This window comes from Triturus cristatus, chromosome 3_2 (genome assembly GCF_964204655.1).
Source record: "Triturus cristatus chromosome 3_2, aTriCri1.1, whole genome shotgun sequence".
Lineage (NCBI taxonomy): Eukaryota > Metazoa > Chordata > Amphibia > Caudata > Salamandridae > Triturus > Triturus cristatus.
In genome coordinates, this window is record NC_140584.1 from 957,949,787 (window position 1) to 957,969,625 (window position 19,839).

The window sequence follows — 19,839 nt, forward strand, 5'->3', positions numbered from 1 at the left end:
GAGGAGGGCGTCCTGTGAGCCAGGGAAAGCCAGGTGGCCATAGCTAATAGCTGGCAGAAATTTTGCCTTTAAAACTGACAATATTAGTTCGGCCGAAGGCTTACCAGGTGTAGGCTCAGTTGCTTTAGCAGGTGTGTGATCTTTTTGGCCTTAGATAGCTGTTGTTTCAGATGGGCGTTTGCCTTGGCTCACTCCGTAAGCAAATCCCCTAGGTAATTATATGACATGTTTATGTTTTTATTAGTTTGAGAATATCAGTAAAAAAGCCTGACAACCTTAGACTAAGGCTACACTTTACTACACATTACAGTAATTGTACAACATGAATTAAAAGGCTGAAGTGCATTTCAAATGCATGTAACTGAGCATGAACACAAAGGGCTGATTAGGAGTTTGACGGTCCTGGAGCAGGTCACGATGCCAGTGCCCTGCTCCAGGACTGCCAAACTGGACCACCGGCTGCCCCTCTATATATTATGAGTAATCCAATGGTCTGGCGGGCGGTCCTTTGGCGTTTCCAAGTGGTGCCTATTAAAAAGGCACCACAATGGGAACGCCAAAGCCCGTTCCTGCATGGCATGGACTGTAAAGTCCATGCTGTGCAGGAAAGGGGGTGACTGCACATGGGGGCACAACATGTGCCCCCCTTCAGGCACAATATGGCCCTCCCCTTTCCCTCCACACTCTCTTCCCCCAGTGAGAACTTCTCTGCCCTCTTCTTCTTACGTTTGCTTGAATTTTTGTAGTTTTAAAGACAACAGTTTTGATTCAACATTATCTGTCTTTCTTGCAAAGCCACACAATGATTCACAAAGGTCACTCTAATATAAATTGTTGTTTGGCTTCTCACATTTGCTACCAATCCCTGCAAAAAAGCAGTACATACAGCTTCCGGAGCCGTCTCTGGAGGAAGACAATGCCCGAGTAGCTCACAAACATATCCTTAAGCCTGCCTAGAGAATCTGCGGGCAATTTGCCCTTAGTCTGTTTGCAGTTTGAGATCCTAGTCCAATCAGTTTTCACCAGACACATCCACAAATGCATTCAACGACGTGCCCTGTTCAGCATTCAACGCCCAGTCATTTCCGGTGCCCAGTCTCGGCTTCACCGACTTTTCCACCAATAGTTCCCTCTCCTCTCTCAGTACCACCAAAGCACAAAAACTGATTCATACTCATCCAGTTTGGTTTGTATACTTTGATCACAGTCTGTAACTCCTCACTAAACTGGGTCTCTCTTATATTGAGAAACTGCCTCTTAATACTCATCAAGTCAGAGGGAGACCAGGGGGCATGGACGTTGACACTCCCCTCGTCCCCGGGGTAGTCCCTCAATGGGAAACAAGTATTGGGAGCAGACAGGAAGGGGTCCTTCTGAATGAGGGGAGGGGAGTTGTCTTCTAGACAGTTGATCTGCTGCCTGTCTTAGGCTTTTTCTGGTAATGGTGGGGCTGTGCTCTCGGGTGTCTGAATGCCCCCTTGGACATATTGTAATCATGCTCTGGACTGATCCAAAGTAGTGAACTCGGCCGCTTGTCTAGTCACTCGCACCCTCCTACTTTACTGTCAGTCAGTTGCATTGCAGTGCTCGCTGCACGCTACCATGGACTGTGGGTCCACTTGACAGCGGTTCCACAGGTGCGGCTTCATTTCCACAATCCTCCTCCTTTGGATTTTGCTTCTTTACTCTTTCTTGTAGTTCAGTGATCCAGTTGAATAGATAGGGAGGAGATGGAGCAGTAAGAGCACAAGACCTGACTCTCTCTGTAACGTGACTTATTTAGTAAAGCAAACCCTTCTAGGAATTTTTCATACCACAGACTGGGATTCATGTTTTCATTTATGGACCTCTTCATGCCATTGCAAGAAGAGTGGCTACTGTTCGGCATCTAGCTTATTCTTGCATCCTTTAAGCTTCTTCACAAATTCTATAATTGCTCTAAATCAAAGGTACCATGTTCAAGAAAGGACTTCTTTCCATGAGCCCCACTCATTCATGAGATCATTGTACTGAAATGTGGTGGTACGTAGTGTGAGCAGTAGTCCCTTTTTGTATGGACGTTCTAGGGTTCAATTTTCCAGCTCCCATAACAGTTTCCTGTCATTTGCATTCATGCAGAAAACAAGCTAAGGGTCTACCAGCCCTGTGCCCACACCTCATTGTTGGAGGGTGGGTGAAGAGAAAACACAGAACAGGTTAGGGGGTTCCCTCAGGTACTTTTCTAACTGATCTTGTGGCGCGGGTAATGAAAGGTATTGTACACTCACACCTAAAGGTCCCCTTGCGTTTGGCTGACCTTCAGTTGTGCACTATGAGGGGCTAACAAAGGGGCCGAGGCAGGTAGAGCAGAGGGAATCTTTCCCGCACACATTTATCCTTCAGGGGTCTGTGCTTCTGGTCCTGTTGCCCCTGCATATCTTCCCTGTTTCTCCACTATTTCTAGAACCCGCTCGCTCTGAACCACAAATTCACACACACAATTTCTGTCTCTGGACTCCTCCATTCCTACCTATCCATCCAGTCTATTATCTTGTCTTTTCCTACTCAGAAAACATTTTTTGCACTTTTAATAGATTTCCAACAAACACAAGAGAATACATGCTATGCAAGATAGCAAACAGACCATGGTAAGCACAGTAAGGGAGGGGAAACAAAGGGTGCCCTACAGGGACCCGGGTGCCTCACGTCATGTGGATAGACACAGGAGGGCACAACTTGTGCCCCACTGTGTGCATGCACCCCAGTACCTGCACTGCATGGACTGCAGCTGTCCATGCCGTGCAGGTACTGCCTTTGACGTTCCCATTGCAGTACCTATTTCATAGGCACTGCCCTGGGAATGTCAAAGAACCACCCGTCAGACCAGGAGAAAACTCCTGATCTGGAGGGCAGTTCGTACACTGGTTCGGCGGTGCGGGAGCCGGGCCGTCCTGCTCCCACACCTCCAAACTCGTAATGAGGCCCTTAGACTTTATCTAAATTTGGTTCAACTTACGCTGCCTGGCCGAGTCACCCGGTCCAGCTCAGGGCTGTGCTTCACACTAGTTGCCTCAACAAATCTCTCCCTTACCTCTTTCATTTGGGGCCTTTATGCTGAGTCTGGGCCAGAGTTCCTTTGTTTGCCTAATGCAGATTCTTGCCATGCAATGCACTAGCCTGTAAAAGAAAAACGCAACTCTCGGGGTAGCCTAATGAAGTCTAAAATCCATTTAATGCAAACTAATGAGCATGCACGCCAAAATAATGCTAGGCAATTGCTGTTTCAACAGACCAGAGCTTCACCATTAAACAATTGGCGCATGTAATGCTAGCATCCATACGTTTTTTCGTTTCATACGTTCAAGATTTCCCAAAACAAGCAAATGAAAGTGGAAATGTGTCAAAAATAAAACTACCTGACAACTACTAATAAGCAGGTGCCAGGATCGTCCTGTGGCAATAAATGTGAGAAGACCTTAACCTGATACAAGAACCACAAACAGTAGCTGACGTCGCTACTTTCGGACATCCTCGGTCGTTGTGCCAACCTCAGAACAAGGCTGTGCTTTGCTACATATTGTGTAACTAAGCATGAATACTAAAAATATAGTGGTCTTTAGGCTGGTATAAAATAACATAGCAATTCAATAATAAAATGTAATGGTACCCTTTAAGGCACACATGAGCATTGGTGTTTTTGTAATATTACCTACTGGCGGTCGCCAGTAGGTAAGTTATAGTTAGGACCTATTATCCATAGGAAATCCACAACATTCTATTTAGAATCTTCGCGAAATTTTCAAAAGTCGTGGCCCGCTCCGGTCCGCTCCTATCTTTAAAGTCTCGGGGTGATTCGTCAAGCGGGGGCCGAGAAAAAAGGGGGGTTCCAAAATGTGTTTTCCCCATGCAATTTTCTATAGGGACCTTTAGTCGCAGCTATAGCCCGAGCTGCTGAACGGAATTACACCAAATTTGGCAGAAAGGTAGACCTTGGATCAGAGTTGTGCCTTTTGCTTATATGGTGTCAATCCGTTCAGTAGTTCCTGAGAAAATCAAAAGTAAAATCACATATATAACTGGGCGGAGCCTAACCACACATCTCATCGTGAGATCTGATTGGCTGTCAGCACTTCATCCAAGAAGTGTTAGCAGCCATCTTGGGACCAATATACATGATAGCACCTCATTAAAAAGCATTGCAGTTAATAGAAGGTTTTAAGACTTTCGTTACATTATAAATCATTTGTTGATGGTACCATACTCACTTTAGGAATTGTGGTATGTTCTAAGGTGATTTTACCATGTGAAAAAGCCTTCTGCTGTGATATCATGAATCATGTTTGAGAAAAAACTATTTTCTCATGCTTTTCCCACAGAGGTTTGGAAGGTGATCTATAAGCTAAACTGAGAGCATATTTTCTGTAAATTCACATTATCTTTCTCAGTCATGTGAGAATGAAGTGTGACATTCTCAATAAAACATGTACATCCAACAAGGGCAGAGACTGTCAGTTGATTCCTTTGTGTCTCTGCAGCTTCCCAGAGTGTTCCAAAGAACAATTAGAGCGCTTACAGTCCTAATTATGATAAACGTATGGCACACCTGAAGCCATCTTGATTGGAATAAAGTGGTAACTCTTAAAACATTTAATTTAAAAAGGAACAAAATCAGGGGGTTCATTTTGCCATAGAAAGTATTATTAGTGCTGCAGAAAGAAAAATTAGGGCACATTTTGACTTCTCAAATCCTCTTCTATTTCATTAAAAAATTCTGACATGCAGACTGAAACATTCACTTTGAATACCAGCAGCAGACTTCCCTGGTGAGCAGTAGCTTTACTACAGTGATCTAATGAGAAACTAGAGTGGTACCATTCAGAATTTATGGCAAATGTGTGACACATCTGAATGCCTTCTTGATGGAACCAAAGTAAACAAGCATTGAAAATGCAATAGGTCTCGCCCTCGTTTAAGTTAAAGCAATTCTGTTTGTAATTAGGTGGCTTTTTAGCTTTGCTTTTATTGGTGTTTTTCAAACTTTCATGTACATAACATGCATATGCATGCATATATGTATATGTATGCATGCATTTATATTTGTATTTATATAGATATGCAGATTATATATATGAAACAAAACACCCCTCCGGTTGGAAAAGGAAAGAGGCCACTCGGGAAAACCTTCAGGAAGCTGTTTATTCAGACCCCACAGCATGATGCATTTCGGCATAAATTGCCTTCCTCAGATGCTGCTACACACACGATAGAACTCCACCCACGTCTTTTAAAGTGTCCTGCCTTGTCATCATTGGACGGTAAGTTCCAACCCCAGATCACATGTTTGTTGACCCAAAGAAGTCCAAAGTGAACTGCATTTCCCAGAAAGCACCGCTCCCCGGTGGGTGCAACGTGGGGACGGAATCACTGGTCAGGGCAAAGACGCGGTATTAAACATGGAGTGTCCCGGTAAAATAGTTTCCTCAGGCTCCCTTGGGTCCCCTTAACGCTCCAACCTCCAGTGCAGATGTCCGCCGGGCTGTGAGTCGTCAATGCAGTGATTGCGGCTCCTCGTGCAGTCACGAGCTGCACCTGGCAGCAGTCCCTGGCTGAGACAACACTCGGGGCGGGCAGGAGTTGTTCCGATACCTCGAAGGAAAGAAAAGCTGCAACAGCTGGTTCCAGTGTCTCTCCTGCCACTTTGTAGAGCGGGGACTCTTGTACACCTCTGGCTGGTGCACCAATTGAATTGAAACAAAACATCCCTCCGGTTGGAAAAGGAAAGAGGCCACTCGGGAAAACCTTCAGGAAGCCGTTTATTCAGACCCCACAGCATGATGCATTTCGGCATAAATTGCCTTCCTCAGATGCTGCTACACACACGATAGAACTCCACCCACGTCTTTTAAAGTGTCCTGCCTTGTCATCATTGGACGGTAAGTTCCAACCCCAGATCACATGTTTGTTGACCCAAAGAAGTCCAAAGTGAACTGCATTTCCCAGAAAGCACCGCTCCCCGGTGGGTGCAACGTGGGGACGGAATCACTGGTCAGGGCAAAGACGCGGTATTAAACATGGAGTGTCCCGGTAAAATAGTTTCCTCAGGCTCCCTTGGGTCCCCTTAACGCTCCAACCTCCAGTGCAGATGTCCGCCGGGCTGTGAGTCGTCAATGCAGTGATTGCGGCTCCTCGTGCAGTCACGAGCTGCACCTGGCAGCAGTCCCTGGCTGAGACAACACTCGGGGCGGGCAGGAGTTGTTCCGATACCTCGAAGGAAAGAAAAGCTGCAACAGCTGGTGCCAGTGTCTCTCCTGCCACTTTGTAGAGCGGGGCCTCTTGTACACCTCTGGCTGGTGCACCAATTGAATTGAAACAAAACATCCCTCCGGTTGGAAAAGGAAAGAGGCCACTCGGGAAAACCTTCAGGAAGCCGTTTATTCAGACCCCACAGCATGATGCATTTCGGCATAAATTGCCTTCCTCAGATGCTGCTACACACACGATAGAACTCCACCCACGTCTTTTAAAGTGTCCTGCCTTGTCATCATTGGACGGTAAGTTCCAACCCCAGATCACATGTTTGTTGACCCAAAGAAGTCCAAAGTGAACTGCATTTCCCAGAAAGCACCGCTCCCCGGTGGGTGCAACGTGGGGACGGAATCACTGGTCAGGGCAAAGATGCGGTATTAAACATGGAGTGTCCCGGTGAAATAGTGTCCTCAGGCTCCCTTGGGTCCCCTTAACGCTCCAACCTCCAGTGCAGATGTCCGCTGGGCTGTGAGTCGTCAATGCAGTGATTGCGGCTCCTCGTGCAGTCACGAGCTGCACCTGGCAGCAGTCCCTGGCTGAGACAACACTCGGGGCGGGCAGGAGTTGTTCCGATACCTCGAAGGAAAGAAAAGCTGCAACAGCTGGTGCCAGTGTCTCTCCTGCCACTTTGTAGAGCGGGGCCTCTTGTACACCTCTGGCTGGTGCACCAATTGAATTGAAACAAAACACCCCTCCGGTTGGAAAAGGAAAGAGGCCACTCGGGAAAACCTTCAGGAAGCCGTTTATTCAGACCCCACAGCATGATGCATTTCGGCATAAATATATATATATATTCACTGAAAAAAACATAGGTTTCAGAGACGTTATAGTTAGAAATTACCTTTTAAAAAACCTTAGAAATTCACAGAAGAAAACATAGGTTTCAGGGGTGTTATAGTTAGCTGGCCATTTCACTCATACAAAACCATAGAAATTCCTCCGTTATAGTTAGTTCTGCTAACTATAACTCGTGCGCCCTCAATGCACTGCTGATGATGTCACATATTGCATCATTCATGACATGGTCAGTGACATCACTGATGACATCACTGATGACATATTATTGTAGCAGATCCATTAATACACATTATATTTGGGATAAAGTACCACCGGGCGTACATTAAAAAGCTATTGCAAGTCACTGAGGAGTTCCAGGGCCATATCGGTAAATGAGACCGAAGGCTGAGTTCCTTTATAACATCATCGGTCTCCAAAGTAAATTGCAATATACTTTTTCCTCATGGCAGAGGGTATTTTATATCTAATAATACATGGTCAAACTATTACTCTTCCCACAAACCGCTCAAATCTTTGGTGTATTGCTGTTTTATATGAAAGAGATGGTATGGTTACAAACATGAAGAATTAAGGCAGAATTTGTACTTTGAAGTTAAACACACCAGAAAGCAAAACAATATCAGGAGTTGTCAATGGAAGTCAGAATTGAAATGCTGTAGCTCAGAATGGACAGAAGTTTGCAGATAAACTCCAACTTTCCTGTAGTTAATTATACGGTACAAAAATAAACATTGCCTATCTCTTTTCTGCTGATCACTGATTAAAATCCAGTTCCTGATTTCGTTGTTTCAACTGCAGCTGTGATTATGCTCTTCGGCCTGACTTTAGTGCTGGCTCTGGGAACAGATACTGTGACATCACAACACAACTGTAATAGCGTATTAGAGTTGAGCAACTAGATCATTTCGTTATTAGTGGTACCTAAAGATGTTACAACATGACTGTAATAAGGAAATTAGAAACAGGCATTTATACAGGAAATGCAGGCTCCCATGTGTGATACGATGTGAGATATCAAGTACACGGACTGATGTCCCTTGTGCATTACTGATCTGATAACGGACAGCATTTATGCATCATTTCAGTGGTGTTACTTTGTACAGCTTTCTGTCAGACTATACAGCTGGCAGCTGCGTGATGCAGGCCTCAGAACGGCCTTCCAGCTCAGCCTCAAAGGTTATTGAACACTGAATGGAACAAAGGCACATTGATAAAAGAACACAGCAACATTGGAGGCCATTTGAAAAGCTCATGCCTGCTGCCTGTATTGCTTTTTCCGGTTTTTAAATTATTAAGGAGTTCCAATATATTTTATTTTTTTACTGCTTCCCCTCATATAATATTGCAGTAAGATTTATTTTACTTATGTACTAGGTTTTCATTTAACTTGAGCTTCACGATGTATAATTTTTTGCGGGGATAGGTGTTGGGATTGATGAATGGATGCAAGAACAGAGGAGTAGGTGGATGAGTAGATAGATTCGTGAATGGATGGAAAGTGTGGGCATGGATGAGGAGAGTGTAATTGGGAGGATGGCTGAATAGATGGATGGTTGCATTGGTCAGGAGTATGAATGAATCAATGGATGGATGGCTCGATGGATGGCTGGATCTTAATGAATCGGTGAGTAGATAGATAAATTGATGGAAATGGTGCCGGCGTGAATAGGATAGACAACAAATGGATAGATGGATGGACATGACAGGTGCTTGGGTGGATGGATAAATGAATATGGGAAAATGGAAGGGTGTTGATGGGCGGATAGACGGATGGACCGCTGTGGGTGCAAGGATGGATACATGAAAGAATTAATGGATGTGTCCTTGGATGATGAATTCATCTTGGTGGATGGAAGGATCTTTCTGAATGGATGGATCTTGTTGGGTGCATGGATGAATAGTTGGATTGAAGAGTGCTTGGATGGATAGATAGATTTAGGTGGATGGATAGATCTAGGCAGATGGATTGATGTAGGAGGGTGGATGCATAGATCTTGCTGGGAACATGTTTGGTTAGATTGATGAATGGATTGACGATAGGTACTTGGATGGATAGATGTATGAATAGGCGGGTGGAAACAAACTTGATGCATACTGTTCACATGCTGAATAATGTTTTACTAACCTTTTGGTGAACATTGATATCACATGAGGTTCAGCTTGCTGTATCGGAGAGATGTTGAGGGCTTCTGTCTTGGAATTTGATAGAAATCAGCTGCTGATTCCCCTAGGAAGGTCTATAAGCAACAACGGAGATAGTTTCAAAGCCCTGGAGGCCTTCATTTAGTTACATAAACATACTCTATAGGTGTCTTATGTTACAATCCAAGTGATTATCTGGCACTGTAAGGTACAACTACAATGTTACCACCTAGTTAAAGGGGTGGTTTGTCTAATAAGACACAAGCAGAATAGGCCCGTTCCCTGTGAAATGCTCTTGTACCATGTTCTGTAGTATTTCAGCTCTATCGAATAGGAACGTAGAGTTTAGTTACGACCCTGTTGCCATTTTACGGCCATATAATACTTTATATAAAACTTAAAATTAGTAAGGAGTAAGGGAAACGTTTCCATAGACTGCTTTGTGCTACAAATATCACTTCTAGCTTTAGACTTACATTCTGGCAGCCAATGTAGCTCTCTTGAATGCCTTCCCAAGGATGGATGCCCACATATCAATAAATTACACAAACTGGCGTAAATTCAGCCGGATTTCCTTTGTCTGTTATTGATCTTACAATGTACAGAATTTGTCGATAATTTCAGCCCTGTTCCACTTTCTACAGTGAGCCAGTAAATGCCACATGTTGTGAAACACCACGCTTGTCTATTGTCCATAACTGATTTTAAATTGGTCGACATTTGTCTATAATTGTAATGCTGGTTCTTGACAGCCAGTAATGTGGCTTACTACATCCTCCAATTGCCACCATCAACTGTGGCCACAGAATGTATGCTGACCTTGGATTGGCTGAACGTCAGCCAGCCAATCCCTAATGTTCTGCACAGACTCTGTGGCCCTATAAGTGTACTCAAGCCTTTAATTCCTGGCTCCCTAACCTGCTTTTGGCCAATTGATGGCCTCTTTTCCTGGGATGCTCTGGAATTGTTTTTGATCTTTGTTCTTCCAAGGAGCCAACGGACCTAGAAGTTGACAACTGGAACTAGAACCCAACCTAGGCCTACCCTGGCCAGGCCAATGGGCAAGCGACAGGACCGATCCAGGCCCTGCTCTCCCTCCGCAAGCATCACCACCATTACACTTTTCCATTATGTGCCACTCATTCAGCTGCTTTGTCTCTTCAGTTCCCGGCTTGTCTGCAGAGACCTCTCTCCAGGTGCACAATGCCACTTTTTCTCTGATATGGAAATCATGTTCCATGGCCTGAAACTCTAACGTGAGGAAATTACAGCTGCCTCAGAACTCCACACAAGGACAGTAGTTGGCATTGTAAGGGTGGAAATATGTCACTTATTTTGCATGACATGGAATGGCTGCCAGTTGAGAAGAGGATTCATTTTAAGGCACTGACGCTGGTGTGAAATGTCGTCTATGGTTCACCACTTGCATGCTTGTGAAAAGTCTGGAGATTTAAGATCTTACCTGGGGAGACAAAACTCCTCCCTCCATGTCTGGATATTACACGGTTATGAACACATTATAAATTATTTTGACAATGGCTGTCATTACGGATGTGACCTCTCCAGGGGGTGTGGATGGTAAAATATTCAGTGATATTTTAAAGTGTCAATCAAAGGTAGTAATGACTGCCCTTAGGCAGCCTTAGGCATGTTTTTCATCACAGACTTACACATACAATACCCAGGAAAAGTCTATGGGGCCGATTACGACGTTGGCAGTGCTGCGCCGGCTCTGGCCAGCTCAGCACAAGCAAAGCCGTGCATAGACCGCCTGCCAGACTACAAATTGACCTTGTGTCTGGTGGACTTTTCCCGTCTTGCCCTGAAAACGAGCACCGCAATGGGAATGCAAAAGAAGTTCCAGAATGGCATTGACTGTGAAGTGCATGCCGCCCTGGAACTTGGAGAGCATGCAAACAGGGGGGGCACATTTTGTGCCCCCTGAATGCATTCCCATGGCAGCGGGGGGATGGGGGCCCAGTAGGGCTCCTTTGTTTCCCCTCCACCAGCCTTTTCATGGCGGTGAACCCGCCATGAAAAGGCTGTCGTAGAGGAAACTTATAATATGCTTGGCGGACTCCGGCGGTCCAGATTTGCATATTATATAGGCCCTCTACGCTGCGTCACTGCCAGGGAACCTCGGTTTCCTAACGCAGCCGATGCAGCGGTGGCTGGTCCTAAAAGCTGCCTCGTAATGCAGCTGCCGTATAACTGCCACCTCGAGTACGGTGGTCAAAGACCGCCGTACTCCTAATCGGGCCGTATGCTATGTTTCAGGGTTCTGCAAAAGTAAAATGTGGACAAAAACTGTGGGTAATTTGGAGGGCCTAGCATCAGGAGTGTGCTTTTCAAATGTGTTACATGAACTGTTGCTTCAAAACTGGGACCAACTAGACGGTGTGGAAGATAGTGTTTCGCTGTGTCAGATGGTGCACAGTGGCTTGGGTGTTTGATGCGCTGTGCCACAGATTGTGGTTCACTGTTCTGATGGTGATGGTGGAGTGTGCCGCAGTATGCCACTGGTGGGTTTACACTAAGCAGTGGGTGGTCGTGCACGTTGCCGGAGGGTTTGGTACACTGTTCTAAGGGTGATGGTGCACTGTGCCTAAGCTTGTAGTTGAATGTGATGGGGGGGTGGTGCACTGTTCTGTAAGTTATAGTGTTCTGTGCTATGTGGGCTGGTACACTATGCCATTGCTTGTGACTCACAACGTAGTGGTTATGGTGCACTCTGGAGTGCATAGTAGTGCACTGTTTGGCACATCATTGGTATGATGATTGGTGTTAACATGGCTGGGATTATTTTGATTGCTGGATGTGCTCCTTTTGTGCCTCTTATTCATATTTTTAGGTTTGACGTGTAATTAGTGCAGCCTTCTTCAGCCAGTAGCTTCTTTGCCTCAACTGGTGTGAGACATTGGCAATAGTTTCTTTGACTTGACTACAGGTATTTTAGCCTCACCTTTTTATTGGCTGTTTGGGTGTATTTGACCGCTTCTTTGGAATGCATGAGGGACTATTTTATATCTGATTAGTATACGCTATCATTACACATGTAATTATTTCTCTTATCCATGCAGTATTACAAAAAGCAATCCTATTTTAATTATTTTGCCATGCAGTAGGTGTGTTTTTTTCTTTTGTCCGCACTCATGTGTAGAAGTCAAACCAGTTGGTTATGCTAGTCCTTGCACGGGACTTTGAAGCTACCACCCAAGGCAGAGGCTAGGCTGTTGGATACACAGGCAGAGCAAACACCATGGAGGGGAGGTTGACAAACTCTGCACTGGTGTTGTCAGAAACAATCACAGTGAGACTTGCTCATGTTTGTAGTGGGCACTGTCATATAGTAGACTGCAGTCCGCACTATGATGTTAAATAGGTTGCATTTAGAGCAGCTCCAGCTCACCAAGATGCAGGCTTTGATGGGTGCCCACACAGCATGGCCCGCACTTTGTCCTCTCCTTAGATGTGACAAGATTTGTGGAACAGGATTTACAGAGCAATTGGCCATGGTAATCTAGGAGGTTGGACCCCTCTCTGCCATTTTTGTATCTATTGGGACTCACTTGTTTCTGGGAAGCCTCATCTTCCCGGGTCAAAGCTCTTCCTATTACAGATCTTTGGGAGGAAGTTCCCGCCGGATCACTGTGCCACCTGAGGAACGAGAGGGGACAGACCAGAGCGGGAGTTCAAGGAGCGCACCCGAACTGAGCAGGGTGCACCATCAATGAATCCACCGGCCCCACTCCCTTCCTCCAAAGCTGCTCCGGATCTGCACACATCTCACTGCATTTTCCCAGAGAGACTGGGTTGCCTCAGTGCTGGTCCATTGTCATTACTAAAAAAAGGCAATGATCAGTTCCCATCTTTCTTATGGATCTTACAAATTTCCCCTGTTGACAGTTAAATGATCAATAAAGAGTATCAGTAGGTAAAGGATGATAAAGTCACTTTTTGTTGCCCATCCTTTTTATTTATTCACATTTTATATAGCACAGCATAACCCACATCGTGTCAGTGCACTTTACAGCTAACCAAAGAGTTGAGATAGATCTCTCTAGCTTTGACTTGAACGAGGTGCTACAATAAGGACAAACACAAGGACAGATCATTCTGGGATAAATATGCACATTGAATTTTTACAAAAAACACGAGGAACATATATTTGGTGGTAGTGTCATAATACAGACTCATTGCTCTTGTGTGACGTTTGGACATACCAATGGTCTTGTGAGATCTTTAACTTTCTGATGTCATAATACGGATCTCACACCGCCTTTAGAATGTTTGGCTTTCTGAAGTTACAATACAGATATATCTGCTCTGGTCGAATGTTTGACTTTGAAATGTCATAATGCAGACTGCTGTGCTCCTGTGTATCGTTTGGTTATGTGATGTCATGATGCAGATACCAATGGTCTTGTGGGATGTTTAACTTTCTGATGTCATAATACGGATCTCACCCCTCCTTTAGAATGTTTGGCTTCGGGATGTTATATTGCAGGCCTCCCTGCTCCTGTTATTGTTACAACTAATTCTCCTCTCAGTCCTGCATCTCTAGCAATCATCTGCAGTGGACATTCTAGAATGTTTTCTTTGCCTGTGGTGTCAGCTTGGGCTTTGATGAAGTATTGTGACGTCATTGCCGGATGGCCTCTCCAATTAATGAGATACATTGACCTTCGTGTTCATCATGCAGCTACTGAAGTCTAGGCTCTGTTACTACTTGTAAAGTTGTATACCAAGCAGGTGCCCGTTCACACTACACGGCGCCCACATACTACTGGCTGGCAATAACGCTGCATAGAAATGCATTCACAAATATGGATGAAAGGCAAAAAAAACACCCACAAGTGACCCTACTTTCATTCCTTGAAGCTCCATAAACCGACCACTCCCTCCGACAATCTGCGCCCCCCGTAAGAGAGAGCTGTGAGCTCTCCCTGCCCCAGCCTGGCTTTTTCCAATCAGGCCGGGCGGTCACAGTGGCTGCTCCGGACGTTGCCCTGTTTCCTCACACTCGAAGGGCTGCTAATGAAATGCACGCTGTTCTGCTCCAGCTCTCTTAGCCTTTCGCCCCGTCCTCTCCCCGCTGCGCCTCTCGCCAACCTGCAGCGTCAGAAGTCGAGTGTTGTCGTTGGCCTTTTTCCCATCACTGCCCCTCACACCTCATTAATTCTTCCCCGAGGATGACCCGTGGTCACGGAGTTCTTTCTTGGTGGAGCTCGGGGTTCTTCAGGGAGCTGCAGGATGTTCCGTTTCCCAGAAGCACCTGAGCTCGGAGGTCTGTCTGTGACGGAGAGATCCATGTCAAAGGGCAGCACGAGAGCTCATTTGTGAGGAAGGATCTGTCCGAAGACCCCGGCCACTTAAATGGATAGATAAGAGCTGACGGACGGGTAGCGCGTTACAGAGAGCTATCGAGTCATAGCCCAATCACGCTTTTATTGCATGTCTGCATGCTGAAGTGTCGTAAAGCGCCCAGAAGAGGCGAAGCCTGCACGTAACCTCCATAAAAACTAAAACTAAGCTGAAACGATGGATTGGCAACGAAGTATCAAAATACACATAGAGAGATATCGAGGTACAGAGCGAACGAATGTCTGTCAGTCCGTCCTTCTATACATCCCACTATCATGACCAACATGTCTATCAACATTAATCACGATATAGCACCCGCCTGTCCATTACAATTGCTGAACAGCTATGTTCCCCTCCCCTCCATTTCCGATCTTCCAAGCACACTCTTCTCTGAGTTGTCTCCCCACAGGCCGCTCTGTGCTGTCTCATGATCTGGCTCATTTGTATCTACTTCGTCCCTATCACCGGAACAGCTCCCTCCTGAATTATGTTGCTCCTCCTCTCTCCCCACTTTCAGATCTGTTTTAAAGACCCACCTGCTAAGAGTGCACGCGGCCTAAACTAGAACATGTCCATTCATTTGACTGCTTTCTGAAGTGCCAAGATGGCGTTATGTGTATTTCGAATCAGCCCGCCTTGTATGGTGTCTACGGCCTCAACAGAGAACTTTATTTAGAATCTGTTAGACGCTCCACTGGTGCACTCGCGCAGCGGTGGCCCATCCTCACTGCTTAGGGCCTCATTACGAGTCTGGCAGTCCACGGACCGCCTGACTCATGTGGACGCGGCGGTGGTGGTCTTCCGACCGCCCTATTATGACAAGGACGGTTGGACTGCTCTGGGCCCACCGCAACTGCCAGGGATCTGAGATTCCTGACGGTCCCTGGCGGTGGCACGACAGTCTTGAGGCTGCAATATGCTTGGCGGCCTGCTGCGGCCCGCCAAGCATATTACGAGTTTCCTCACCTCCACACTTTTCATTGCAGTGCGACCGCCATGAAAAGTGTGACAGTGAGGAAACAAAGGGGGCCCTACAGGGTTCCCTAGTGCCTCTGCGCCATGGGGTGCATGCAGGGGGGTGTATGATGTACCCTCCTGTCTGCATGCACCTCCATATTCCTGCACGGAACAAAATGCACAATATTGTGCATTTCGGTCCCTGCAGGAACATGCTTTGAAATTCCCATTGCAGTGCCTATTTTAAAGGCACAGCCGTGAGAATGCCAAAGAACTGTCACCAGCGGCTTAAAGAGACGTAATCTGACGGTCGGTCTGTTTGGTTTTGGCGGTGTGGGAGCGTGGCGGCCGTTTGGTGGCCCAGCTCCAACACCACCAAGGTCATAATAAGGCCCTTAGAGACTCCTGCATACATTGTGGAGATCTCTATACTATAAAGGGGGGTGCTGACATGATGTTGGAAATTTGCCCTCTCTGTAGGGTCACCCCAGATTTTAGCCTTCTGCTGCTGAACCCCTTTTTTGTTGGCTATAGGACTCTCTGCACGTCACCCCTGCTAAACAAAGGTAAAGTGTATGTGCTATTCTCTTCAAGCACTGTAAAATTGGCCTATACATGATTTACTCATTTAATTCACTTACACATTCCTAGTATATGGTATGTAAGAAGGGAAATTAAATTCTACTAGTGGGCTGCAGCACTCATTGAGCCACCCACTAAAGGAGCTCCTAAGAACATGTCTCAGACCTGCCATTGCAGCCTGTAGGGCGGTTTTAAACTGCCATTTCGACCTGGCAAAATTAACCTTTTGCAGGCCTAAAACTTAAATTTTAACACTCATAAATCACCCTTAAGGAAGGCCCTAACTGCTAACAGAGCAGAATGTATGGTATTTAAAAAGTAGGACATGTATGTTTAATGTTTTACATGTCCTCCCCAATCTAAATGAAAAACCTCCAAAGTAGCGTTTCAGTGCGACAAGGCTGGCCTCCCACAGACTAACACTGCTTTACTTTTTTACATTTAATAAGTGCTAAATTCAGTTTGGAAACAGCAAAAGGAATACACCTTCTACTCATTTTAATAGTAATTGAAATACCTCTTTAATGTTAAAGTCGAATTTTAAATATTATTTTGGAAATTACACTTTTAGACAGTTGGCATTTCCCTGCCCAAAGTTTCTAGGGCTTTTCCGTCAGCAGCCAGTTGCTCTTGGGCTCATGAGGGCTCCCCCACTGGGGAAGGGTTATTAGGGCCAGACCTCAGGACAAAGGGCATGGGTATAAAGAGGAGTGGCCTTCCTGACCGGATGGTTGGGGAGGATCTGTGCCTTGCCCTGATTACACCTTGAAAGAACCTGTTCCAGAACACCCAAATGAATCTGACACCAGACCTGCCCCAGCCTTCCGTTTCACTAGCCATGCTGGAGCCTAATTCAGTGAAGAGGGAAGAAGTAGCCAGAACCAGTTTAGCAGTAGACAAAGGGGTAGTCCCCCACCCATAGGCTGGCACTGGGTATAATAGTGGCTCCTTCACAACCTGAAATCTGAACCTGAGTAGAACAGAAGGAGGACGTCCCTGCTGTCTGTGACCTGAAAAGAGCCCTCTTGTGTCCAGGACAAAGAAGTGGCCTTAAAAAGTCATAAGGCTGACCTCGTATTAAAGCTACAGGGACACAACAAGCTGCAAGAGGCCTTTTCCTACAAGTACCCAGCGGATCAGGGTTGGACCATGCTGTGGCCTCTACTTGCCACCCTGTGAGTCTCTAAGTGCCTCTCCTGAGGTCCTTGGGGCTTCAGAAGTGTTCTGTGGTGGATCGGGACTCAAAGGACTAAGGTCAGAAGGTAAAATCTTTGACCAGGACACACCTGGTTAGTGTATCCGTCCTGCAATTCCTTCAAGTCAGCATCAAATTGCATCTAGGTCCTGTTATACCACAACCATTGACCATTATTATTGGCCATTTTTGCTTCTTGGTGTTATTTTTAGTTATTCCTGTGGCTGTTATTGGATAGTTGTCATTTTGGTGTCATTTTGTTTATTAATTTATACTCTATTTCCAAATTCATTTTGGGATACTTATTGTTTTGCATTTCGACTTTATCACTGTTTTGGTACTGCCTGCATGCATACTTTACATATTACCTCTAAATTAAGCCTGACTGCTTTGTGACTTTATAGTCCATGCCATGCAGGAACTGTTTTTGGTATTCCCGTTGCGTTGCCCATTTTCTGAGGCACTGCCATGGGAAAGCCCCAAAACAGCCCCCCAGACAGTCGGAAGCTCATAATCTGGTGGGCGGCCCCACCCGCTCCCGCTGCACAAAAAGTCATAAAACGGACCCTAAGTGCCATGTTTAAAGTGCCTGCTCATCAAACTTTTTTGTTCATAGGAAACAAACTCCAAAAGCCGGAGTTCTCTCCGAAAAATATAAATAAATGGCCCTACACACAGGGAGTTTGTTTCCATTTCTGTATTTTTCCTGTCTGTGCTTGTCATGCAGGGAAATGAGTGATGGGAGTCACAGTTTCAATGGGGCATGACACCCATTACTGTAACATGGTGGCCCATGGTGGATTGGTCAAATGTTACATTGTAGGAGACTCCATCTGTGTAAATATGGTGTTATTCCCAACTGTATATAAAGTGGGGGGAACCAAGAGTTTGGCAGGGCAGGAACACCGCTAATTTACACCGGTGCACCCGCTCCACCAAAAGGTAAATGAGGCTCTAAGTGTCAACTTGTTTCACCACTCTACTCAACCTGTCTATTAATGTCATCAATGCTTTTTCAAACCTGCTTTCTCCATTTGTCACTTTTGCCTGTCTTTTACTTTTGTGGCTTTCTAGCTTTTGTTCTGGGTCAAAGACTGATGGCCAAGGAGGAACCACCGGCCCCAAAAATGAGTGCTGGTGCCATACACCTGCAACCACCAGCAGAAACAAAGCACTGGTTGTGTGCCAGCTTGCCAACTTCATTTAACAGGAGTCCCTTACAAACCATATAACCTCTGAAATACCCCTTGCTAAAGTGTGCAGAGAAGATGTGTAACATTTTGTCAAAAGGAAAAAGAGTCCTTTTTAGGAGGTAAGCTCTTACCCACACAGAGCTGGCATGCTTCATCATCCAGCCCCTCCTCACACTGCCACAAGGCAGAGCGCCAGTGTAGGCTGCAACCCTCATCGGAGGGGAGATCTTTGAAGGATGCATCAAGATAAGGATCCTTATCATAGTGGTATGGATGAGGCATGTATGATGAGTTATACGGAATGAGGGCGGTGAGATTAATATGGCCTATCTGTGCACTGGAACCTTTTTCATAGACCCCCAATGGGCAGAGTTAAAAATGCCGGAGTTTTGAATTCACCCGAAGAGCGTGGTCTCTTACCAGTACAGATGATGAAAAACGACTCTGACAAAAATTACACAGCTCAGGTTGTACAGTATGCCCAAGTGAAATACATTTAGCATGATCTAAATCTCTCATAAATCCAGATTATTGGGTTTTGCATATTTTGTGTAATTTTGTTTTTGATTAGGCTTTCCTTGTAATGTTTGTACCCAGGAGACTGGCTTGGCTCAAACAACTACTAAATTTATAGAGCAGGTTTTCTCATGTAATTTTGTACTAGAGACCTTACCTCGAGTACCATTTTCTATCAGATGTTCACCCACTGTATTTAGAAGGTAACACATGTGACTTTTTTTTAACCTTAGTGTATACGTCTTGTTTACTTTTCCTGCAGAAAACTTCTTGATCGTACAAGTTATACATACTTTTCACGGAAACCACATGTGAAAAAATGACACCATTTCACCAACCTGAACAATCTGTTGTTAGGCGCTTAAATGTTTTCTACAAAATGATTAGGAATTGGATTGTCATATGTAATCCCTCTGAAGTTCACTACTTTCCTATTGTTGCATAGATTGGAGCAGGAATAGTACATTTAACCCATCAGATGTCTACCATTTTCCCAATTGTTGCTTAGGTTGGAGTGAGAATTGTAAATCTAATCCATCTGGTGTCCAACACTTTCACTACTGTTGCTTAGACTGTTGTGGGAATAGTAAATCAAACCCCTTCTAAGTCCAACGCCTTCCCTACAGTTGCTTAATTCAGAGTGGGAATGGTAATTCTGAGGAAATTTGATTACGGCTCCATCTTGCGTATTGACACCATTGTGATGTTGCCCTCACTCAGGCACCGACGACCTTCGTAGCGTTTCTTCGTACTCTGAACTGTAACATGTTAAATGACCTTTTTCCTTTTCCTCTGAGCAAGGTACAT